The sequence below is a fragment of the Cetorhinus maximus genome, chromosome 2, assembly GCF_964194155.1.
Source record: "Cetorhinus maximus chromosome 2, sCetMax3.hap1.1, whole genome shotgun sequence".
Taxonomy (NCBI): domain Eukaryota; kingdom Metazoa; phylum Chordata; class Chondrichthyes; order Lamniformes; family Cetorhinidae; genus Cetorhinus; species Cetorhinus maximus.
Window position 1 is genome coordinate 181,166,750 of NC_135880.1, and position 13,498 is coordinate 181,180,247.

Below are 13,498 nucleotides of genomic sequence, written 5' to 3' on the forward strand. Positions count from 1 at the left end.
CTAGTAACCCTGAGACCCAGGTTAATGCTCTGGGGACCTGGGTTTGAATCCTGCCACAGCAGATGGTGGAATTTGAATTCAATGAAAATCTTGAATTAAAAGTCTAATGATGACCATGGGACTGTTCTTGATTGTTGTAAAAACCCATCTGGTTCACTAATGTCCTTTAGGGAAGGAAATCTGCCATCTTTACCTGGTCTGGCCTACATGTGACTCCAGACCTACAGCAATGTGGTTGACTCTTAAATGCCCTCTGAACAAGAGCAATTAGGAATGGGCAATAACTGGTGGCTCAGCCAGCAATGCCCACATCCCATGAATGAATTTTAAAAAAAAGTAGGTTCAGGCCCCAGGCCTGTAATTTCCGAGGAGTCTGAGTTTCATGTTTACATTGGATGTGCCAGGTTGCAGCCCAGTTTTACTATCTTAGGGGGCTGCTCCTCATCCTTCGGTTGCATTTCAGACCCATACTCCTGACCTTTGGCCACCATATGCAGAGGGAGGTGGGCAGTGTGGAGGACCTCCTTGTTAGCCCACTCCTGGGCCTGGCAAAAGTGGCCATCAACAGGTCCAGGCAGCTGAGGAGGGTCACTCATCCTGACTGCCTGCCCTTCTTCCATGGTTACATCTGTGCCTGGGTGTCCTTGGAGAAGGAGAACACAGTGTCCATTGGTGTGCTCGGGGCCTTCTGCAACCAGTGGGCATTGCGGAGGCTGGAGTGCATCATCAACCTCAGAAATGATATTTTGATGTGATAATTTGATAAGTTTCCTTTCTTTTTGATTTTTGTTAGTGTCCCTTTAAGGGGCTGTCAACTAGTTAATTTGTTTGTTGTTCATTTGTTGAATTGGTATACTCAACAGAGGATAAAAAGAAAGAACTTGCTTTTATACAGCGCTTTTCATGATCTCAGGACACACCCCAAAGTGCTCAACAGCCAGCGTAGTACTTTTTCAATGTATTCACTGTTGCACTGTTTAAGAGGGGTGCACAGCAATATCCCACAAACAGCAATGTGATAATGAGCAGATGATTTGCTTTTCCAAAAGATGCTGGTTGAGGGATAAATACTGCCCAGGACACTGTGGAGAACCCCCCACCCACCCCTTCCCCATTTCCCTGCTCTCCTTTAAAATGGTGGATGTGGGATCTTTTACCCCCTACTGAGAGGGCAGATGGCACTTTGGTATAACATCTCATCCAAAAGATGGATGTTATCTACTTGGACTTCCAGAAGGCCTTTGACAAGGTGCCGCACAGGAGGGTGCTCAGTAAGATAAGAGCCCATGGTGTTAGAGGCAAGGTATTAGTATGGATAGAAGATTGGCTGTCTGGCAGGAGGCAGAGAGTGGGGATAAGGGGGTCCTTCTCAGGATGGCGGCTGGTGACTAGTGGAGTTCCACAGGGGTCAGTGTTGGGACCACAACTTTTCACTTTATACATTAATGATCTAGATGAAGGAACTGAGGGAATCCTGGCTAAGTTTGCAGATGATACAAAGCTAGGTGGAGGGACAGGTAGTATTGAGGAGGCGGGGAGGCTGCAGAAGGATTTGGACAGGTTAGGAGAATGGGTAAAGTGGCAGATGGAATACAACGTGGGGAAGTGTGAGGTCATGCACTTTGGTAGGAAGAATAGAGGAATGGACTATTTTCTAAATGGGGAGAGAATTCAGAAATCTGGAGTGCAAAGGGACTTGGGAGTCCTAGTCCAGGATTCTCTTAAGGTTAACTTGCAGGTTGAGTGGGTAGTTAGGAAGGCAAATGCAATGTTGGCATTTATTTCGAGAGGACTAGAATATAAAAGCAGGGATGTGCTGCTGAGGCTTTATAAGGCTCTGGTCAGACCACATTTAGAATATTGTGAGCAATTTTGGGCCCTGTATCTCAGGAAGGGTGTGCTGGCCCTGGAGAGGGTCCAGAGAAGGTTCACGAGAATAATCCCAGGAATGAAAGGCTTAACGTATGAGGAACGTTTTAGGACTCTGGGTCTATACTCGATGGAGTTTAGAAGGATGAGGGGGGATCTGATTAAAACTTACAGAATACTGAAAGGCCTGGATAGAGTGGACGTGGGGCAGATGTTTCCATTAGTAGGAGATACTAGGACCCGAGGGCACAGCCTCAGAGTAAAGGGAAGGCCTTTTAGAACAGAGATGAGGAGAAACTTCTTTAGCCAGAGAGTGGTGAATCTATGGAATTCATTGCTACAGAAGGCTGTGGAGGCCAGGTCATTGAGTGTATTTAAGACCGAGATAGATAGGTTCTTGATTGGTAAGGGGATCAAAGGTTACGGGGAGAAGGTGGGAGAATGGGGTTGAGAAACTTATCAGCCATGATTGAATGGCGGAGCAGACTCGATGGGCCGAATGGCCTAATTTCTGCTCCTATGTCTTATGTCTTATGGCAGCTCCAACAGTGCAGCACTCCCTCAGTATTGTACTGAAACATCAGCCTGGATTTTGTTGTCAAGTCTTTGGCGTGGATCTTGAATCTTCAACTCTTCTGTCTCAGAGGCAGGAACACTCCTCACTGACTCACAACCAACACATTTAGAAAACTCTAGGTCTGAGAGAAATGAAAGACCCTGTCCAAGAAAGCATCCTAAACAACATACACAGCACAGCCAAGAGTCTAAATAATTCCAAACAATATTTTTTACTTCATTTTGCTACATCTTTGAATAGGTGCTACTTATACCTTAACCATAACTAGATAGCAGGATTTTTAAGGGAGAGGAGACTCCAGCACATTACAGCAACACCTGCTTTCTTTCAATCAAGGTTCCTTGGCTATTGTCACAGTTTCATGTGGCAATGTACAATCACCAGTAATAATGGGTGGAGAGAGCTGCCTCCCTACAACACAGGAACATTGACTATTATCATTGACAACAGTGTCAGTGCTGCTGGAACATTTGGTCCCTAATAATTCTGAATTAACCTAGCAAAAAATAAAATCAGAACTACACCTTCAGCTGGCATTGTTCACCTCACTGCTGGTCAGTGGGATAGATCTCGGTTTAGTGCAACTGTATAAAACAGTGATAGGAAATCGACTGCCAGTGTATCATCTGGTCCCATTTCTACTTACAATTAAGCCAATATCTTGCCCTAATGACAGCCCTCCAACACGATGGCATGCCCTTGGCAGTGCAGTGGGAGTGCCAGTCTGGTTTATGTGCTTAAGTCCCTTTGGATTGGGGCATGATCTTTCTGATTCAGAGTGGAGAATGCTACCCACTAAAGCTGAGGCTGATGATGTTTGTGTTTAAAGATGCAGTATGATACATATCTGGAAAAAATATGAATGAACTGTAGGGATCACGATGGAATCAGCCATTATTCCAATCTTAAATCAAAGTAACAAAGTTAATAAAAATACACTATATAATCAATCAGGTGTAATACCCCCTCTCAAACCCACAGCCTAAACACACAAACTAGTCCAGGATGCAAACAAGATAGTGGATGTGCAGAACAAAACTGAATATTCCACAACTCTTGAGGCTGTAATGTAAAAATGTTCAAAATTCTTACAAAAAACCCCTTAAGGAAGTAACCTTAGGAGGGAAAATATCCCCAAATCTGATTTGGAAACATCTTGATGTGGTTTAGGGATCCATCAATAGTACAGAGCTTTCTTTCAACAATTTCACATATATGATCAAAGTTCCCAAATGTAATTTAGCACGCTGCACAGTCCTACGAGACCTCAAATGGAAATTATTGCCCACGTGGTGGATATTGTCAATTGCGTTACTGCAATTGTTCTGCATATCCACTATCTTGTTTGCATTCTGGACTTGTGTGTTTAGGCTGTGGGTTTGAGAGGGGGTATTACACCTGATTGATTACATAGTGTATTTTTATTAACTTTGTTACTTTGGTTTAAGATTGGAATAATGGCTGATTCCATTGTGATCCCTACAGTTCATTCATTTTTTTTTTGTCCTCAGTATGTGGGTGCCTGAATTAGTCGTGTGGAGTTTCCAAGCTGCAGGATTCGCTTGAGAAAAATGAGACATGCGGCAGCTCAGCACCGAGAGGAAGTGACCAGTTTGCAAAGCACGTATAAAATCTTCAAATGATGTGTACGCTCTTACAGGAGCGTCTGAGAACACTTCCCAATGACCCCATCAAGAAAAATGTGCTTCACATAATTTCTGCATGTTTGACATACCTGTTAGTGCAGTTACTGCGAAAATTAGTTGTTATTTGGAAAACGTTTAGAAATATGGGATTGCATTTTTCCTCCAACACCAGATGATATAGAGGAAGATGCGCATGCGGGAGTTCAAATAATAAACTAATTCAGCCGCAATAATACATGTGGATTGGAAGCTTGAAAATGCTAAATTGAGGAATAAAACCTTAAGAGATTTCTCCCAAATTGTACTTTGAAGTTACAAATGCAGCAAAGTACAAGTTGCAACGTGTGTGGGTTTAATTGGCGCGCGTTTGGGGCTTTGGTGTCACATTCTCATTCTTCCAATATCGTCTCACTGAATTAGTGATGGAGAAAATTTAAGATAGGCAACAAAAAAAAGATTAAAAGATGAACAGGCAGATGGGCTGGAAGAGAATCGGTCACTCTCGGATAGTTTGTAGGATCATAATTAAAGCGCCATTTAAAAAAAAACTTGCATTTCTCTAGCACCATCCACAATCTCTAGATGCCCCAAAGCACTTTATAGCCAATGAAGATCATTGCTGTAATGTAGGAACACGGCAGCCAATTTACGCACAGGAAGGTTCCACAAACAGCAATGTGGTAATGGCCAAGTTATGTGTTTTAGTGATGTTGGTAAAGGGATAAATATTGTCCAGGTCAATTAAAACTTCGGTAGTTTCAGAAATGTTCACCTTCCGTTGTAGTATTTTCTATATTAAATGAACTTTTCCAACTATAATTTAGTTTGTTGTGCTACTGTCAAAACACCACAGACATACATACACACACACACACGCAGACACATGCACACGGACACACACACACATGCACTAGCATGCACATAGACACACATACAGGCACACACATGCATGCACACACACACACTCTGGTGCACACATGCAAACAGACATACAAACACACATTGACAGACTCATTGGCGCACACACACAGTCCTAAAACAGTGATTCAGTAAGTAGCCTAGTCATCCGTAGTCAGTGGATTCAACACATACAGAAGGTTACTTGTTACTTTGATTGTCTAGATAAAATGTCTTCACTAACATCCATGACAAAGCCTTTACTTGGAATTGAATTGGATTTACTGCACAGAAATAGGTCATTCGGCCCAACTGGTGCTGCTTTATGCTCCATGCGAGCCTACTCCCACTCCTCTTCACCTCACCCTTTCAGCATATCCTGCCATTCCTCTCTCCCTCATGTGTTTATCGAGCTCATTGATTCTCAAACTGAGGTCCACTGGCCCATGGGGGTCTGTAGAGAATTTCCAGGGTGTCTGTAATGTTGTCGAAGTGTGAGCCAGGAGATGGAAGCTGAGTGTGGCCACGGCATGTCTGGCACAGAGTGGGCTGGCTATATCACCTGGGAGAGGAGCCCATAAGGATAGACAGACTCTGCAGTAGGATTCTGACATCTATAACAGTGGTTTTCTTAAAAGAATTATTAAAATACTCTCTACATGCAACACATTCATATTACATGTGTTACCCAGTATTAGAGTTTAGGTGAGTTGGTAGGGATGTTTGTGATTACTAGTCCATTTGAAAAAGGGTCCTTCAATCAAAAAAAATTGAGAAGTACTGTGCTTTCTTCCCTTTGAATGCATCAATGATGAATGTGAATCAAAATGTCCACTTTATTGCAAAACTATCAGCTATGAATATTTTCATTTGCTTCTTTTGAATGTGTCTAATTAACATTTATTCCCCTACAAAGTTTTGTCTTGTTATATATCTAGAATACTGCTGGTTGATGATGAATTTGAGGAGTGTGTGGAGCTCAGGTATAAGGAAATGTATTTGCTGGCTAGTTAGTTTCCTGCTTTAGGGAATTAAAACACAAACCTACTTAGCAAATTTGCATGCAACATGGTTTTATTTTATTCCTTCAATTTCCAGGCCTTCTTTTCCATTTGTTTGATTTTTAACAGAATCAGCAATCTTTATTTACTGCAAGTCTACCCACTCCCATCAATCACCTCTTTCTTGGGTACCAAAGATGCCTTTTTAGAATTGCAATGTAACAGTTTTTAGCAAATGAAGATACTTCAGAGTTATGGATTGAAATTCAGAAGTTCTGTTCTCTATTTCCAACAATGGCCCTTTACTGATTTGGGTCCAGTATGTTTATGAGTGCACAACCAATCAATGAAATGCCCTGTCCAGTTCATGCAAGCCATCTGTTGTTTCTCAAAATGTATAAAAAGAAAGAACTTGCATTTATATAGCATCTTTCATGAAATCAGAACAACCCAAAAGTGCTTTTCAGCCAATGGAGTGCTTTTGAACAATGTTCCCTTGAAGCTGGGTGGGTGTGCAGTTGTGCAGCAATCCACAATGTACAGCGTAGGCAACAAGCAGACTGCACACAACCAGCATTCCCTTTAAGATGCCATGTATGTGACAATGCAACAAACTTAAAGGGACTACGCAGTGCAACAGGCAGGCCACACACAAAGAAAAATTAGAGGGAACATTGCTTTTGAAGTGTAGCTACTGTAGCAACATAGTCAATTTTGTGCACAAAGCAAGATCCCAATGTGATATTGGCTAGATAATCTGTTTCAATGATGTTAACTGAAGGATAAATATTGGCCAGGATACCAGGGAGAAATCCCCTATTCTTTTTCAGATAATGCCTTGGAATCTTATATGTCTGTTTTAAAGGGTGGACAGGGCCTCAGTTTAACCTTTCATTTGAAAGGCGACACCCAGAAGCACTCCTAGATTTTGCACATAAATCTCTGGGATGGTGCTTACATAGGATATACAGCACAGAATCAGGCCATTAAGCCCAACCAGTCCATGTCAGTGTGTATGCTCCACTGGAGCTTCCTCCCATCTTTCTTCATTTAACTCTATCAGTATAACCCATTAATCCCTTCTTCCTCACCTAGCTTCCCCTTAAAGGTTCTATGCTATTCACCTCAACCACTCCCTTGAACCCACAACATTTTGACTCAAGGATAAGAGTGGTGCAGCAACTGAGCCACAGCTGACACTTAGATGTCCTTCTTTGTTTTGTGTCTTCCTATCATAAGTAGTGTGTGTTTTGTCAGGACAAGTTGAATGCATGGATGAGGTAGACATATATAATGAAGAACAATGAACTACTCTAACAAGTATCTACTATAAAGTTGTATTTCTTGTGAAAGAGCAACTAAATTATAGGAAAATCATGCGTGTGTTTGGACATAAAAGGGACCAGATTACAAGGATATAAACTTTCAGGAACTGGAATGTGATAAAACGAATCTGTATATATTACATTACAATATTAATAGAAGCTGTCTGGGAGTCAGACTTAGGCACCACTCTCTCGATCACTAAGAGTGCCTCTGGCTGAAAGCAGTCTTGTATGCCTGCGTCTGATTTCATCTTCTAATGTCAGGCTTAAAACAGATTCAACTCTAAAGATGTTTTTTTTTTAAATCATTCATTTCAAAATACTGACTTTAAAGGCAGAGTTGAAGTCGTTTGTTTTGTCAACAAATCATTTGCAGTAGAAGGGCAAAAACCCAATTATGGAAGAAATGCCACTATTTGCATTTGTGATTTATCTTTATGTATGAGTGTGTGTTGTGTTTACAGCGACCACAAAAATATTTCATTGACCGCAAAGCAATTTCGGATGTCCTGAGGGTGGGAAAGGCACTAGATAAATGCAACTTCTTTCTCTGCAAAATGAAATGCAAGTATAGTTGCAATGCCACGTAAATCACTACTGAAATGGAAACTAATAGAATATAGGAACAGGAGGAAGCCATTCAGCCCCTATTCAATTAGATCATGGCTGCTTTGTATTTTAACACTATCTACCACTTTGGTTCCGTAATTCTTAACATCCGTGCCCAACAAAAGTTTATCAACTTTGGTTTTGGAATTTTCAATTGACCTGCAACCTCAAAAGCTTTTTTTGAGAGAGAAAGTTCCAGGATCCCCCCCACCCATTATGCGAACAATTGTTTCCTTAGCACCAATTTTAAGGATCTGCCCCCTTGTTGTGGACTCCCCCTACCAGAGGAAATAGTTTCTCTCTATCAACACTGTCAAATCCTTTAATCATCTCAAACATCTCAATTAGATCGCCCCTTAATCTTCTAAACTCAGAGAAACACAAGTCTAGGCTATGCAATCGGTCATCATAATGTAATTATTTTAGACCTGGTGTCAGTCTGGTGAATCTATGCTGTACCTCATCCAAAATCAATGTAACCTTCCTGAAGTACAATGGCCATAACTGAATGTAGTTACGCCAGGTGTGGTCTAACAGCAGCTTGATACAACCATTTCAGAACTTCTATCCCTTTATATTTCAGTTCCCTTGAAATGAAGATTCCATTTGCCTCTTTTTGTAGCTGTCCACTGGACTTTAGTGATTTCAGTGCAATTTGGAAGAGATTGGTGAATAAACAATGGTTCCAATGCAGACACTGAAAAGCAAAAAATTGCATTTCTCTACACTGGCCAATAAAAGATAAAACTAATTATGGAACTGATCCACATTCTCAGCAGCATTTATCTGTTAGTAGAACATTCAACAAGTTTGGTGCTGCATTCCCTAACTATTACCAAAAGTAAACCAGTCTGCAAAACTGGGGTGCATTCAGAATACACCATATTAAATCACAATTCCAGTCTCTAGAATCAGATACATCCACTTGACGTGATCGTTTCACAGGAGTAGGAAACCTGCATGTGCAAAACAAAAGACAATTTAAAAAAATTAATTCATGGGGGGGTGGGTGTCACTGGCTAGGCCAGCATTTATTGCCCATCCCTAAATGAGCTTGTCCAGAGGACATTGTTGTGGGTCTGGAGTCACACATAGACCAGACCAGGTAAAAGCAGCATATTTCCTTCCCTAAAAGACATTAGTGAGCCAGGTGGGTTTTTACAACAATGGCTTCATGGTCATCATCACTTTTAATTCCAGATTTTTTTAAATTCAAATTTTACCATCTGCTGTGGTGGGATTTCAACCTGGGTGCAGTGCAACCAGTGCATTACCCTGGGTCCCTGAAATACTAGCCCAGTGACAATACCACTATGCCACCACCTCCCCTACTTACTAGCCCCATCCCCAATAACTCAACTACCCACTTCACCCTGCCTTTCGAGATCAATTCATATATTCCAAAACATGAAATTAGCACCCCACACTTTCATCCCAAAAAAAGCACTGCAGTTCAGTCAATCATGCTTTTTTTTTAGTATACAGGATTGATGAATTCATCAGCAATGGCTTCCAGACTAATCCCCCTCTTTCTCTGTGGGAGAAACTTGTCTCACTGGCTACTATATCCCCTGGCACTCAAGACAGCATTCATCTGATTTCTCAGCATGTGGACCAATAGTTGCTTCTCATCTTCTCTACTAAAGCCATCTAACTTTCTACCAGCTTTACCTGCTAGACTGTCTAACATCTTCTCAACAGGACGACTAGTCAACCGACCAAGTTTACTCTCCAGCCTATTGAAATTTCAGAGTCCAAAACCAAACATATATTTGAAAAGGTAAAGTCCTTGCAGGGCTACAGGAAAAGAGCAATGAGAATGGAGTAAACAGATAGCATTTTTATAGAGCCAACACTCTTTGAAAGTTGGAATGTGGAACGAATGACTCTTTCTGTGCTGTATGATTCTATGTACCAGAACACAGACTGAAACAACTTCTGGAAGCCTTCCTTCTTGAAAAGGTGCTCCCTCCATCATCTGCCAGAGCAACAGTGTACCTCTGTGATTTGCCATTTTTTTTTACTTTTCAAAAAAAAGATAGAAAACTCACACTATTGGAATAAATGCAGAAATAAGTTGGCAATACACTATCACGTATAATGGGTGCAGTCTCTGATGGAAACAATGGTGGCACACAAAGAAACAATTCCAAACTGCATTTTACCACAAGAATGCTTAACCTCTTGCAAACTATGTCCCCGGACCAAATTTCAATATATATATATATATATATATATGATCTCAGTAGATACCAGTAGTGTTTAGTTTATCTTAGAATCCAAAACTGCAGCTATTTACTTAAAGAATTAAGCCACAAGGTTCATGGTTTAAAACAAAAAAATTTACTGCACTAAAATCAAAGAACATGAATACTAATAAATACATTATATTTTAAATAGTTAATTAAAGATAATAAAAGTATAATCAGCTCAGTTACTTAAAATCTAAACTGAACTCCTTAAATCCGCTTTCCTTCTACATCCATTTGTTGTACACCCCAATCACTCAAGTCAGATGTTTATCAAAAATTGGAAGATTAGGTGCTTGTTCTATGTACTGCTTTGCAGATTCGTATAAGGGTTGAGAGTTCTTGAGTCGGCTGCTTACTTCTGGCAAGGTCCCTTCAAATCTCCTCCAACCGTCCTGCAGTTGCAAACTCCCCATTCAACATGGGTGTCTCTAGTTCTTATGCATAGCCACCTTGGCTCAGAATGGTTCTAATATTCTTTAATTCTGCAGTTTTGCATCTAAAACGCTCTCCCTTGCTCTCTCTTTCTCTCTCAGCTTGGCTATACCAGAAATTCAACTCACTGTTAGAAGTACTTCAGTTCACTAGAGTTTAAACTCTTTCAGTCAACAGACAAAAATTCAAGAACTTTGTTTGAAAGTTGTTTTCTCTTCTGCAGCCTGCTTGTTCTAAAACCTATAAACTAAACTGTTTGAACACAGGACCATCCCCAGGAAAATACTCACCCTATAATGAACTTGTTGACCCTTTGTTTCCTATTGTGTATCTCCTCGGCAACTTGGCCACATGATTATTTACTGAAATCCAGGTGCTTTACCATAAGTTCTCCTTCAGAGAAACCTAGTTCTTAAAGGGACTAGGCTACCCACCACTTCCAATACAAAAAGCGCATGGGCCATCTCAGGTGCAAGATTAAATGTTCATGCAACATGTTTTGTCATTTTCAATATTGCGAGTTCTCATAATATACAATTCTAATTTCAAAAATGTTGCACTATCTGTATATTTGGTGGACTAAATTGATTTTAGAAATTAGGGTCACATTTGAAGGATAGGAGAAGTAATGTAAGCACACAGCACCTGGCTGTAAATCTTAAAATATTTGCATTTTGGAAGACCGAAAGCCTGCCTGTTAAATACTGTCCTTCCAACAACACCAATTTCACTTAACGTAGTAAAGCATCTCCAGGCTTCTTTCAGGAGCAATATCAAACAAAATTGGACAGTACACCACAAAATGAGACATTAGGGCAGGTGACCAAGATGAAAGATCTAGATTTTAAGGGGCATCTTAAAAGAATAGAGAAGCTGATCAGGTTAGGGAGGGAATTCCAGAGCATAGGAGCCCAGGCAGCTGAAAGCACAGCCACCAATAGTGGAGCAGCGGGAATCGGAATACACAAGGGAATTGTGCAACCTTATACTTTTAAGACCTGAATTCAAATCTGGCCCATAATGATAGGAAGCAAGTTTCTTTGCCTGTTTGGTTAATGGTCTTATATGAAATGTTTTTAGGCAGTTTCAATCAGTTCCTAATAGGTATGCAACCACGACACTAAGTGGCACTCCTACACAACAGCAGCTACAGGAGGTCTCTTGTAGGAAAAACAAGTGTCACACCAGTTGTGTCTTGTGCTGTCATGAAATTAGAGTAAATTTTCATCTTCCATACTCCTAATTTGCAGATGTCATGTTGTAAGTGCCCATTGAGAATGCACATGCAAACTCTGTTCTTCCAGCACTGAAGATGGAAATTTAACTTCTAAAAATGTCCTCCTCATAGGAACAGCAAATGTGGAACTTTATTTGACCCAGTAATCCGCAAAAATCAAAATACTCCAGGTGCTGGAAATGTGAAATAATAGCTGATAATGCTGGAAATATTTAGCAGGTCAGGCAGCATTAATGGGGAAAGAAACAGGACTTTTAGGTTGATGGCCTGTCAAGTATATCGACTTGAAACGTTAACTGTTTTGCTCTCTTCACAAATGCTGCCTGACCTGCTAGGTATAGTTGACAATCAAATCAGGCAATTTCCATTGTCTGCAGTAATATTTAACCTTTACATAAAAATGTAGCTTTAAGAAAGCCACTTTTCCCCCTACAGTTGGATGAAGTCACTGAGCTGATTTCTCACACCAGTTCCTTGGCTCACCCAGATCAAGAGTTTATTTAATTAGCTTTAAGATATAGCAGCTTGGATCATCAGAATCCACAATGAGGAGCTATTCCAGTGAATGACGCAGGAATTAAATTTACCCCTTGATATCATGTCAAACATAGTCTAGCATGTTTTCCATTGTATCTTTGGGTGGATGTTAAAGATCCTAATGGTCATTATTTCGAAAAACATAAGAACTTAAGAAATTGAAGCCTTTCAACGCTCTGAGCCTGTTCCACCATTCAATAAGATCATAGTTGATCCTCTACCTCAACTCCACCTTTCCACCCTACCCCCATATCGCTTGAATCCCTTCGCTTCCACTTCTGTCCTGAACATGCTCAATGACTGAGCATCCACAGCCCTTCGGGGGAGAGAATTCCAAGGATTCACAATTTCTCATCTCAGCCCCAAATGGCTGACACTTTATTTTGAGATTGTGACCCCTAATTCTAGATGCTCAGCCAAGGGAAACATCCTCCTAGCATCTACCCTGTCAAGCCCCTTAGAATTTGATGTTTCAGTAAAACCATGTCATTCTTCCAAATTCTAGGGAATATAGGCTTAGTCTACTCAATCTATCCTACGAGGACAATCCTCTTGTCCCAGGAATCAGTCCAGTGATTCTTTGTTGCCCTCCCTCTAAGGCAGGTTTATCCTTCCTTAGGTAGGGAGACCAAAATTGTACAAAATACTCCAGCTGCAGCCTCATCAAGGCTCTGTATAGTTGTACATAAGCAAAATACTACAGATGCTGAAAATCTGAAATAAAAATAGAGATCACTGGAAATGCTCAGCAGGTCAGGCAGCATCTGTGGAGAGAGAAACAGAGTTAACATTTACCTTCAGGTTGAAAGGCATCAACCTGGTCATTCCAGTGTTTTCTGTCTTTATTTCTACACAATTGTAGTAAGAGTTCAATACTCTGATACCCTAATCTCATTGTAACAAAAGCTAACGCATCATGTCCTCTCTTAATTGCATGAAAAATTTCTGAAATTATGTACAAGCTCCATCTGATTCCCAACATTTTCCAGATTCTCATCATTGATAAAAAAATTCTGCTTTTCCACCTTTCCCTCCAAAGTGGATTACTTCACATTTCTCCACATTATACTCCATCTGTTCTTCCCCCTTCATTCAACCTGTCTCCCTCTCTCTGTG